Below are 11,270 nucleotides of genomic sequence, written 5' to 3'. Positions count from 1 at the left end.
GGGACCTTTCAGAATATGAACAAAGTAAGGACAGAATACTTTATAAATTGTGACTATAATATATGGCAATCTGTTAGGAACTCTTGAAAGAATGTACCCTTCTCATTTGACTAGTTTTAATGAGTTTCATTCTAGTATAACAAGTTGCTTAGAAGCCAGTGAGAGGCATGAAAAAGGTCTTTGAAACAGAGAAAGATGTAATGCAGGATATCACTTTTCTCAAAAAGTTAGGAAAATTATACATATTATATTATATTATATTTATTATATTATACATAACACACATTCACACACCCATACACAATATCTCTCCAATGAAATAAAAAATCTTGTAACGTTGCTTGTGTCTTGAGAGGTGACTGCATTTCCGGAGGACTCAAGTGAATTGATTTTTATTGTTTTCCTTTTTTTAACATTTTATTTATTTATTTACTTATTTATTTATTTGAGAGAGAGAGAGAACACAAATGGGGGGGGAGGGGAGAGTGAGACAGAGGGAGACACTGAATCCAAAGCTGGTTCCAGGCTCCAAGCTGTCAGCGCAGAGCTCGATGCAGAGAGCATGAGTGGGGACGGGACAGAGAGAGAGGGAGACACAGAATCTGAAGCAGGCTCCAGACCCTGAGCTGTCAGCACAGAGCCCCACGTGGGGCTCAAACTTATGAACTGTGAGATCATGACCTGAGCCGAAGTCGAACGCTCAACCGACTGAGCCACCCAGGCGCCCCAACCCACCAACCAACCTTGAGATCATGACCTGAACTGAAGTCAACGCTTAACTGACTGAGCCATCCAGATGCACCTGTTGTTTTCTTTTTAATAATTGTTGAATTTTGAAATCTGAGTTTATTACTGTTTCAAAAACAAAGAAACTAACAAAGTAAACAAGAAACCAAAGCGGATGACCTGATTAGATCCAATCAAAAGTTTCGGTCAGTTATATGAACAGCTGAATTTTTAACCTGGATGAGAAATGCTATTTAATTGCATCATATTTAGTAGCCTTTTGTAAAAATATAGTCACAGAAAGAGTAATTGAATGTAAGATTATAATAGGTATCCAGAAATAATCATTTTTAGAAGGTCAGAATAAAATTCTTTGAAAGAGGTGAAAACCATATTACTGTAGAAATTTTCAGATGCAGTTATTTCCATATTAAATGTCACTTCTTAGCTGAAAATTAATAAGTTTTTTAAAACATATATTAAGCAGGAGTGCCTGGATGGCTCAGTCGGTTAAGCACCCAACTTCAGCTCAGGTCATGATCTCACAGTTCGTGGGTTCAAGCCCCGCGTCGGGCTCTGTGCTGACAGCTCTCAGCCTGGAGCCTGCTTCGGATTCTGTGTCTCCCTATTCCTCTTCCCCTGCCCCACTCACACTCTGTCTCTCTCTCTCTTTCAAAATGAATAAATGTTAAAAAAAAATTAAAAATGTATTAAGCATTAAATGTTTAAAAAAATGTTTTTGAAACTTTGTAATAATGAGTTAACGAATGATTATTATTAATGAAAGAGAGAAATAATTATGTTATTGGCAAACAATTTTACTGGAAAAGCAAATGTATATCTTCCTTGTCTCTATGCCATATAAGACTGCTTGAAGAATACTATTTTTCAAAAATGTTCTGAGGCAAACTACTGTGTTAAGGTGTGGACTCAGTGTGTGTTATGCTGGATTGAAAATGTTTTAAAGTGTATTCTGTGGTGTCTTGAGAAATGCAAACTAGGAGCAATATTCTTTACCTTTGACCAACTGTATCTGTGTGCACACGCATGCGTGTGCACTCCGCACACATGTGTGGACTTCTTGATTGGTGGATGGTGACCTTCATCACTTTGGGAGGTTATCAGTCATGACTTCCTCAAATATATCTCTAGTCCAACCCAGTCTCACCTCTTTAGCACTTGGTTCCCCTGTGCTTGACCTTTCTCCTGAATCTTATATTTTTTCTTTCTGTGGTCTGTTTTCCTTCCTTTTGTCCCACTGGCCTAGATACATTATACTGACTTATCTCACAGCTCTCCTATTCTTATCAGCTCTGTCAATTATGCTATTAAACTTAAGTGTTCTTAATTTTAGATATTATCTTTTTGTAATTTTTTAAAACAGTTACTTGCCTTTTTGCAATTCCAAGTTGAATGGCAAAATTTTCTACTTTGTGTTTTAAGTTCTTCCACAAATTAATCATATTGATTTCATAGCTTGTCTGATAATCTCATCATTTGAACTTCCTAAAGATCTGTTTTTTATTATCTTTTTCACTCTCCTTCTCTCACCCCCCCCCCCCAGTCTTTATTATTATCTTTCTCTTTTCTGACTGGCTATTTGATGTTGAAACTCAAGCAGGATACATAAAAAAGGTAAAAATAATATGTGTCTACTTTCTATTATATTTTCTTTTTCTATTGGTTTTCTATTGATTCTATTTTCTCCAAAGAATGTATGCTTTTTTTCTGGCATTCAGTTAGCAGAGGAATTTCATCAATCCATGATCATTGTAATCCAATTAGAAGTGTAGATGATTGCAAGTTCAGCCATGATTTTAGTACTGATCTCTTCTTAGTTTGTTCTTACTTCTAGAGAAGCCTCTGGAATAAAAGAGCCTCTGGAAAAAAAAAGTGAAATTAAAATGGCCAGGCTCATAGTCGAGATCTTCCCTCGTTTCCTGATCTCATCTCTGTAACTCCACACTGTCTTGGAATGATGAATTGTCTGAACTACTTGGTAGGAATTTTCTGTTAATTATTTTCTTATGTTTTGTAATATTTAAAATTTTTTTTTCTTCTTTTTTTCAACTTTTTTATTTATTTTTCGGACAGAGAGAGACAGAGCATGAACGGGGGAGGGGCAGGGAGAGAGGGAGACACAGAATCAGAAACAGGCTCCAGGCTCTGAGCCATCAGCCCAGAGCCTGAAGCGGGGCTCGAACTCACGGACCGCGAGATCGTGACCTGGCTGAAGTCGGACGCTTAACCGACTGCGCCACCCAGGCGCCCCAAGTTTTGTAATATTTTAAAATATGACTTTGTAACTTACAGTTACAGGCATAATAGAATGTTCAAATCAGGGTAGCTTCAAGCTCTTGCTGTAACAAGATGAAAATGCAATGCAGTAGCACTTTGTTTAATATGAAGTATATAAGAAGCATTCAACATTGGAGCATGTTAAACAATATTTGCCTCAAACCCTTTCTTTTTCTTCCACAAACATACAGATATAATCATCTAAATGAAGGAATTTTTCAGCTGTCAGTACAGACAACTTATTAAAACTAAAAACATTTTATTAAAGAAAGCATTTTATTTTTTAAATTAATTTATTTATTTTGAGAAGGAGAGAAAGAGAGAAAAAGAGAGAGAGAGAGACTCTCAAGCAGGCTCTGCACTGTCAGCACAGTGCCTGATCTGGGTCTCAAACCCAAGAACTGTGAGGTCATGACCTGAACCAAAACCAAGAGTCAGATGCTTAACTGACTGAGACACCTGGGTGCCCCTATAGAAGATGGTTTAAAATAAACACTAATGAGAATGCTGTATAGCTCAAATGAATTTTTGTTCTGAATATAAGTCTTTGGAAATAAATTTATCTCTTAAATACATTTCCTCAAAATAGAACAAGAAGAATATCTAATATTAATCCTTGCTCCATGAGTATTAGAGAAAAATAGTTGTGTAGATTTGAACACACAGATGCATATTTCAAGCCAAAACATAATACATTAATGGAATAATGCATTACTAGGGTAATGTTGGAAGCAGTAAAATGCAGAAATGACAAAAGAGAAAATTCAATCAAGGTGTTATATAGATATAAAAGTACTACCACAATACATATTTGATATAAGGTAAACCTAGAACTTTATTATGGGAACAATTAAATGTATTGAGGAAGAACAAAGAAGAAGATTCATGGAACTCATCTGAAAATACATTGTGGAATAAATTTTCACCTGGTGGAATGAGTTCTGAATTTAGAACTTTAACTCTTTGAGCTCCAATTAAAATGACCAATGGAAAATCAGTGTCTGTATATGATATATCCTTTGATTTTTTGGTAATATATTGAAATATGATTTTGTAAGTGTACGTAGATGAAAATAGACATAATACAATGTACAAATCAGAGTAGCTTCAAGTTCTTACTGTAACAAAATGAAAACGCAATGCAACAGCACTTTTAAGGTCTGTCAGAGAAGAAAGTTGTGAACAATCAGAAGTTACCTCTGTAAACAAAAATTAAAAAGCCATTCGTGACTTCTAAGGTATTTGAGTATATACAAGGTTTTCATTAAACAATTTCTGGATACTGCTTTCTGTTATTCGGATGAATTATTTTAAAGTATATATTGCTGTTTAGTTTTGAGATGTGATCTTTTGTAATATTGTGACAAATATTAACAAGGGTAGGTTATATTTTACATATCTGACTAATTATTGAATGCTAAAAGACACAGAATTTAAAGAGAACAAAGACCACAGAAAAAGAGTTTCTGAATTTGGGGTTAAACTGATAGGGATGGGCAAATGTAGGTAAAGGAAGGACACATTGAAGCCCCCACATCCCAAAAAAGGATACAACTACTTGCTTGTTTTGAATATAGTAAAATCCAAAGTTATTTCTGATTACCTGAGAATAGGAAAACATAGCAAAATACTACAGTTCATTATAACTTTTAAGTAAGCTTGTACCTTGCCAATTGACTTAAAAGATAAAAGGAAATCAAATATGCTGTTTACGCTAATAATACCCTGATAAGGTCAGGGCAAAGCAGTAATGATAAGAAAAAATAAAATAAGATGACATAAACTTAAGCCAATATAGCTAAAGCCATAAATTATACAAATTCCACCATTAAAAGTAAAAAAGCCTATGCACACTTAAAATAATGATATGCTGGCCAATATAGCTTCAAAAATCTCAGAATGCGTTATCAGGGATCATTAGACAAGTAAATGTCATACTCAAACATAAGGAAAAGGAATATTATCAGCTTAATAATAAATGAAATAGAACTTCTGTTTAAAGCCATTAAAACATAAAGAACACACTATATCATGGCAAAAGTGGGGGAGGGGAGAACAAAAAAGTCAGTTGGGCATCCGACTTCAGCTCAGGTCGTGATCTCACGGTTTGTGAGTTGGAGCCCCACATCAGGCTGTGTACTGACAGCTCAGAGCCCGAAGCCTGCTTCGGATCCTATGTCTCCCCTTCTCTCTGTGCCCTGCCACCACCCCCCCCAGCTCCCACAGGTCATGCTCTCTCTCTCAAAAATGAATAAACGTTAATAATTTTTAAAAAAGAGCTTAAAGTATGTTTGTTAGATAAAACTCAGGTTACAAGTTAAAGTTTAATTTTAGATAATGAGTAATTTTTTGCTGCATGCTTATTTGAGACATATGTTATGAGAATTTAAAAAAAATTAAAAAGAGGGGCACCTGGGTGGCTCAGCCGGTTAAGCGTCTCACTTCGCTCAGGTCGTGATCTCGAGTTCTGTGAGTTCGAGCCCCCCGTCGGGCTCTGTGCTGACAGCTCAGAACCTGGAGCCTGCTTCTGATTCTGTCTCCCTCTCTCTCTGACCCTCCCCCCCATTCATGCTCTGTCTCTCTCTGTCTCAAAAATAAACGTTAAAAAAATTAAAAAGAGAGAAATTGCTTATCAAAAGAATAATCAGACAAATCAAATCCAATATCAAATATTGAAAAACACTGTTTTGTGCTCACTTCAGCAGTACATATACGAAAATTTGAATGATACAGAGAAGATTACCACGACCCCTGTGCAAGGCTGACACGCAAATTCGTGAAGTGTTCCATATTAAAAACCAAAACCAAAACAAAATGAAAAAAAAAAGAACACACACACACACACACACACACACACACCAAAAAACACTGTCTTAAAAATCAATTGACTGAAGGAAAAATACAATGACTAAAACACAATAAGAGATTGCTTTTATATGAGAATTCAAATACAGCACGTTTTTGTCTGAGTCTTTGGTACACAAAATGCAGTCCACAGGATAGTAGAATCACCATCACCATGAGGCTTATTAGACATGCAGAAACTTAGTCCCAATCCAAACAGGGAAATCATATCTGCATTCAATATGATTCCCATATAAAAGTTTGAGAAACACTGATCTACATAGTACAGCCAATTTCAATGGAAATTAAAAAAAAAAAAACATATCTTCAAAGATTTTATTTTTCTTAAAGTTTATTTATTTATTTTGAAAGAGAGAGAGAACAAGTGGGAAAGGGGCAAAAGGAAAGGGCAAGAGAGAGTCCCATGCAGGCTCTGCACTTTTTGTACAGAGCCCAACATGGGACTTTATCTCACGAACTGGAAGATCATGATCTGAGCAAAATCAAGAGTTAGATGCTTAACTGGCTGAGCCTCCCAGGCAGCGCTCGAAGATTTTATATATCAGGCAAAACCTGATTTTCAGTTTATCTCTAAAACAGCAACATAAACATCAAGCAAACATTTGAAGAAGAAAATGAAAGAATGAAGATAATGCATAATTATAATTATTTAAAATATTAATCATTAAGGAGTAACAAGATCTAATAACAGAGCCATTGAAAATGAAGTAGCATAAAATGATGTCAAATTGTAATAAGGCAATTGTATTTTGAAAATAAAAAATGGATAAATAACCTCTTGGAATAATTTAATTTAATATATAGTATGCATAACCAAATCATGTATTTTAACTGAAAATAGTGAAAGCTATATGCTGAGAAACCTGATTTTTTTTTCAAAATATAGAACTTAAGATTTAATATAAACACTTATGTAAACATATCACAAAGTAGGAATTCTTCCAACCATTATAAATATGAACATGAAATGACTTAACACATATATCTGGTCTTATGTTCAATGAAGAGTAAAAGTTAGTGGTCTGTCTTCTGTCTTCTTTCTTCTCTTTACTTTCCTTACTGTATACTTTCCTTTTTCTACCCTCTTTTTCTTTAATATTTTCCCCTTCCATTCCTTTTACTAACTTCGGATGAAAAAGAAAATTATAAAAAATCTACTAGAAGTCTATAGAGTTAAAAAAATTGTTTAAAGAGAATTATAAAAAAAATTAAGGTTTACTTATTTTTGAGAAAGAGAGAGAGGGACAGAGAGCACAGGTTGGGGAGGGGCAGAGAGAGACCCATGCAGAACCCAATGCAGGCTCCAGGCTCTGACCTGTCAGTACAGAGCCCAGTGCAGGACTCCAACTCTCAAAATGTGAGATCATGACCTGAACCAAAGTCGGACATGTGAGCCAAACAGCTGCACCTAAAGAGAATGTTAAAAGACATTGGCTGACATTGTTGATAGGGATGCAAACTGGTGCAGCCACTGTGGAAAACACTATGGAGGTTCCTCAAAAGATTAAAAATAGAAGTACCATATGATCCAGTAATCATACTATTATTTGTCCAAAGAATATGAAAACACTAATTCAAAAGGATGCATCCCCCTTGTGTTTATTGCAGCATTTACAAGAGTGAAAATATGGATAGATGAATGGATAAAGATTATATATATATATATATATATATATATATATAATCTTATGGAATACTATTCAGCTATAAAAAAGAAAGAAATTTTGCCATTTGCAAAAATATGAATGGATCTAGAGACATAATGCTAAGTGAAATAAGTCAGAAAAAGATAAATATCATATAATACCATATAATAAATACCATATACTAAACTCATATGTGGAATTTAAGAAACAAAACAAATAAACGACAACAACAAAAAGAAACAAGCCAAAAACACTCTCTTAATTATAGAGAATAAACTGTAGAGAATTACCAGAGGGGAGATGGGTGGGGAGATGGGGCAAATAGGAGGAGGGAATTAAGAGTACACTTATCTTGATGAGCACTAAGTAACATGTAGAATTGTTGAATCAATGTATTATACACCTGAAACTAATATAACAAACACTCTATGTTAACTATACTGGAATCAAATTTTATAAAAGATGAATACGGTTTTGGGGTCTAACGTGCAACATGGTGATTATATTAACAATACCGAATTATGTACTTGGAAGTTGCTAAGGGAGTAGATCTTAAATGTTCTCACCACAAAAAGGAAATGGTAATTATGTGAAGTGATGGAAGTGTTAGCTAACACGACAATGGTAATCGTTTTTTAATATGTAAGTGCATCAAATCAATAAAAACATTGTATACCTTAAACTTACACAATACATCCATTATATTTTACTAAACTGGAAGAATTTTTTAAAAGATGATGTGTGACACTTCAAATGCAGACTAAAAACATATTGCTACCTTGAACAAGTTAAATAAAAAAATTAAAAAAAATTTTAATGTGTATTTTTTTTTTTGAAGGAGAGAGAGACAGAGTGTGAGTGGGGGAGGGGCAGAGACAGAGACAGAGGCACAGAATCCGAAGCCGGCTCCAGGCTCTGTGTTGTCAGCACAGATCCCTATGTGGGGCCCAAACCCACAAGCCGGGAGATCATGAACTGAGCAGCAGTCAGATGTTTTACTGACTGAGCCACCCAGGTCACCCCTAAATAAAAGCATTTTTTACATGTTTCTTTTGAGAGAGAGAGAGAGCATGAATGAGGGTAGGAGCAGAGAGTGGGAAAGAGAGAATCCCAAGCAGGCTCCACATTGTCAGCACAATCCCCAAAAAGGGCTTGATATTACAAAGCTGTGAGATCTGAGCTGAACCAAACTCAAGGGTCAGTCGCTTCTGACTGAGAACACCAGGCGCCCCAGGATTTTTTTTTTTTCTAGATGAGAAGACCATGAACTCTGTTGATGAGAGGTGGGAGTGAAATGTGACAACATATAAAGAAAATGAAAATGCCGTTATATCTTTTTTGGTTCCCTTATGCCATAAAGAAAACCTTGACTTGAGAATGTTTTATGAGAAATTAATCACCATTCCCACATTATGTCCTTTTCTCAACGGACTATGGATTGCAGACTGGAAACCTATTCAGGCTTAACTCTCACTGAGACCAAAATGGTGCAAACTTGATTCTGTTTAAAAGCTCTGAACATTATGATTCCCCTTACAGTCCTTCCCTCTATTAGGAGCAAAAGATCACAGTGACTAAACCCATTCAGAGGAAGAAAAGGAGCTCAGAGAGTAGAAGAGTAGAAAAAGAATACCAAGGGAAAGTTAAAAAGAAGATTCTTTTGCAGAAAAGCTTGATCTCATAGGGTGTAAGATCCATTGTAAAAAGTAAGACTTGAGTTAAAATGATTTCTTTTAAAAAAATGTTTATTAATTTATTTTTCAGAGAGAAAGAGAGAGCAACAGAGGGGCAGAGAGAGAGAGGGATAGAGAGAATCCCAAGCAGGTTCTAAGTTGTTAGTATGGAGTCCCAACCCAGGGCTCGATCTCACTAACACGAGACCACCACCTGAGCTGAAATCAAGAGTGAGTCGTTTAACTGACTGAGCCACTCAGGTACCCTTAGCTAAAAATAATTTCTTATTCCTTAACCATAATCATTCACACATGCCAGATGAGATGAAACGGTATTTAACTTCTACACAGAAACCACCAGGGCTGATTTTTCTAAGCATTATAAGTGAAAACACACCTAGATGTTTCCTATGATCTTTTCACTTACTTCAGCCAACGCTAATATTTAAATACTTCCTCAATATTCTCCCCCAAACCCTTTTTTCTTCATTCTTGTTAAGCATGTATAAAAGAGAAAGGAAATTCTATTTACTGGAAACGGGCTACAAATAGAAATAGTTTCATAACCCTAAGGCTCTGTACAGAGCAGACAACTGGATTTGCAGTTTTGAATGAATTAATTGGTCCCTTTACTCAATGGAACAGATGAAGTGCAAATCTCATAGAGAAAATAAAGCATATCTATGTTCTAATTTTATCTGTAACACAATTTTAGAGGAGATATTAATCTCTCAAGCTCAGTTTGCTAACTGTTGAAAAAGGATAATAACATATTCAGTTGAATAGAGTTGTTATGAGTATTTAATAATTATAAAAGTTTATAGTGTGCCTAGGCTTATCACATGCATGAAATAAATTTTTTATTTTTAATAAAAATATGATTAATGACTTTAATAAATTTAATTTTAATTATTAAAATGCAAAAAAATACAGAAAAGTTAAAGAACCTTATCATTTTTTGAATTCCTGTTGTTCAGGATAAACAACTTTTTAAAATCTTGGTGTACTTGCTTGGAGTTTTATCATTTTTTAATAAAAGTAAAATATTATTATACAAAATTAAAATACATGGAAGTATAGAAGAATAATACAGTAAAAACAATATATGTCACAACAGAGAAATTGGCACCATTTACTTTTAGATGACGTTTGTTGCAAATAGATTGAGAAAGAAGTTTCCGTGTTTAAAAAGACATTAGTCAAGTTTAAAATCTAGGTTGGCTAACATCTGAGCCTTTTGAAGAAAGTTTATTCTCAGTATTTCTGATTTCTGAGAAGATGTGGTCTTATATTTCCAAGTTGTGATTTTTATTTTTATTTTATAATATAATATAGCTATTGACAGCACTGATGTCAATTGCTGCCTTTGATGCCCATTATTTTAGATTATTTTCGATAATGATGCCCATTATTTTCGATTACTTGTGTTGCTTTTATGTCATTAAAATACTGTTTACATATTTAGTAAACTACTATTTTCTTCTTATAGCCAACAAGTCTGATCCCTAAAATTTAAACACTTTCTGAAATGGTTCATTATAATCATCCATCAATATTAAGCACCAGGACAATAGTATGTCTAGTTTATACTATATTCAGTGCTATGGATGTTCCCTTTTCAACATTATATACAATAGAGAAAAAATACATATATTTCCCAAAATCCCTACATTGTAATAGATACTCCTGCTTAGTTATGCTTATATAAAACCTATGAAATTGCTCTAAACATTTTTAGAAATTTTAAAATTTCTCCTATCCTTTTGGCCAAAGTGATATAATATCATAGCTTACTATCAAACTGGCTATGAGTTTATTAAAACCACTATGTACTGAACAAAAACCTATGAGTGATGGATAAAATTCTCTGGATCTCTAAGTTCAGTAGTGACTCACAGGTTTTTAGTATTTCTTGACAAATAATATTAAAATTATTATATGTATATAACATAATAAATCAATTACTAATATAGATTCATATTATCTGTCATTATATTAATATACTGTATTCTTTCACTTCAAAAATTTCTTTAGTCAATGGTAACTTTCCTTTCAATTCCTT

At 34.3% G+C, this 11,270-nt stretch overlaps 1 non-coding gene across 1 annotated transcript; it reads left to right on the top strand.

Moving 5' to 3' along the window:
- The first annotated feature begins 5,713 nt into the window (after positions 1 to 5,713).
- Positions 5,714 to 5,820, top strand: LOC111557153. The gene has a single exon (XR_002737012.1). It is a non-coding gene; the product is annotated as a U6 spliceosomal RNA (small nuclear RNA).
- Positions 5,821 to 11,270: the final 5,450 nt, after the last annotated feature.

Source organism: Felis catus, chromosome D2 (assembly GCF_018350175.1).
Source record: "Felis catus isolate Fca126 chromosome D2, F.catus_Fca126_mat1.0, whole genome shotgun sequence".
NCBI classification, from domain to species: Eukaryota; Metazoa; Chordata; class Mammalia; order Carnivora; family Felidae; genus Felis; species Felis catus.
This window is presented reverse-complemented; position numbering and strand designations above follow the sequence as displayed.